Genomic DNA, 2,278 nt, shown 5'->3' with positions numbered 1-2,278 from the left:
CGTGTTGCGACGCTGCGATGACTCTCCCCCGCCATCGCCGCTCCGCACCCTTTGCTCGATTCCTACCCTTGGAGTCGGTCCAGTCTGTCGACACGTCTCTGTATGGCGCGAGCGAAGCGGCTGGCCGACTGGAGGTTCGCGCCGTGTCACCAATGTGTCAAACAAACACCTGGGCCCGTCGCCACCTATACGCATCGTGCGACCCCAATGTTGGAGGGGGGTCGCCAGCGCGGAGGGGGCGCACTTCGTTTCCCGACGGTCATTGCGCTGTCAATGGCTTCCTGCAATGCCACACCCGTTTGCTTGCTTTCTTTCCGTTCGTGGCGGGTGCGGAGGACCCCGACGTCGAGGTCAAAGGGGGGAAACACGTCGTTGGCCAGCAACACCAATTCACCATCAATTGTATCAAACCACACGAGACGGCATGGCGTCGTTGACCGACCGCGTAGATCTGAGGCGTTGCAACCCGCAGATCCCAGAACCCCCGCCACCGCTGCAGAAGGACGAATCTTGGCTCGTACGAGGCCCGCCGCGATAACGCAACCCCCATTAACACCCGTCAACTACGTTCAGCCTCTCCCTCTCGATGAGCCAGCCACGAAGCAGATGGAAGAGGGGGGAGGGACCACCAATGGAGGCTCAACACCACACAGGGCTTGACGACTGGCTGCGGAGCGCCGGCCTGGCCTGCATGACGGAGGCCACGGGCGGCGCAACGGCTGATGAAACAAAGACCGGAACTGTCGTGCGAGTCCGCCCCAACCTTAAGTCGCGGAGATATGATTTTCTTCACTGTTTTTTTCGGTTTTCATTGCTCTCGATTTCGTAATCCCGCAGCATGCTTTGCAGGCGGGCCTCATCCAAACGAGGACCAACGCGCATGGCCTTGCCCTGATTCCAATGTCAGTCGTTGGCAGCATATCCCTACCGCCTCAACCAGATTTCGAGCCCAGAATTGGCGCCATTGCTCCAAGACCTCAATACGTGCGTCTGCCGTCTCCAGCCCCGGTGGTGGCGCCACTCCGCCGAGCAAGCGAGGGCGCAATCATCCACCCGGAGGGTTGAAACGTACACAGTATAACCATCACTGGCGCCGCAGGGCCGTACCAGGCCATGCAACGTGCTTAGACCAGAGGCCGATCTCTGTGCTAAGAGGCCGTGGTCCAGTGTTTGCCTGCTCTGTTGGTTCTGCGAGGCAGTAAGTATCTCAGGTTGCATCCTCCCGCAAGAAGCTACATTCGGTTCCGCTCATGCAATGTCGGCTTTGCTAGATAGGGCCCCATTTGGATACCTTGTCTCGCCGAGGCTTGCATTCAAAGGGTCAATGGTCTCGCAGCCGGCGTTGTGGCCATGTCTGGACGGAGCGGACGGTTCTGCCCATCTCTCGTATATGTCAGGCCCAGATTGACATGTCCCCGTACCCGCTCGAGCGGAAGCATGTACCTTGGTAGGTGGCATGGCGACTTCGATGTCGCTTGCGGAGGCGCTATCAGATATGAATCCCTAAGCAATTATACACAGGCATGTCGTTCCCGTGGAGAGTGCCAAGACGGACGATCGAGGGTCTGGATGGCGCGTGAGACGAAATCCGCACACCATCTGAACCATGCTGAAAAGAATGGGGATTAATCGTGGGACCCGATTTAGTCCGTGGGGGTTCGTTGGCATGGTTTTCTGTGACCCTCGAATAGCCGCTCGCGGCTCTGTTGTTTGAGACTGAAGAGACATCGATCCACATTGTACACCTTCGCTCAACATACACTCTGATCGAATTTCCCATGACAGTCATGGAGCTCCTTCCCTACCTCCTGGTCCTCGCGAAAGAAGTGTAGGTACATCCGATGCGCTTCAAGGAACATTGTAAGACAAGGGCTGCAAGTGTGGCTTCTGGAACCACGTCAAAATTCCATCCCACGGATAGGATAGGTCAAGTGACTTGTCAGTCACCGTTCCTTGCCCTCTGGGGCAAGCCCCGGCGAATGACCATTGGGCGAAAAGCTCTGTCTGTCGTGTGTACAGTATACGGAACATGTTGACGTGGAAGGGGGGAGGGGTATCAGAGCGCGAGGGTGTGAGGGAGAGACACATCCATGACTTGGAGGATGTGGGGGTCAGCATTTGTGCAACAACATCCTGTCATTGCCTCGACAAGATTCGTCAATTCCTCCCGGGTGCCGGAAGGCTTGCGAGTGCCACAGCCACGGCTTTCAGGGGGGATAGCTTGTGATGTGACTGATCGCAAATAACACCAGCCTGATCGTGTTCTGTGGCAGGGAAT

This window comes from Verticillium alfalfae, genomic scaffold, assembly GCF_000150825.1.
Source record: "Verticillium alfalfae VaMs.102 supercont1.7 genomic scaffold, whole genome shotgun sequence".
NCBI lineage: Eukaryota > Fungi > Ascomycota > Sordariomycetes > Glomerellales > Plectosphaerellaceae > Verticillium > Verticillium alfalfae.
Note: the sequence above shows the minus strand (reverse complement) of the source record.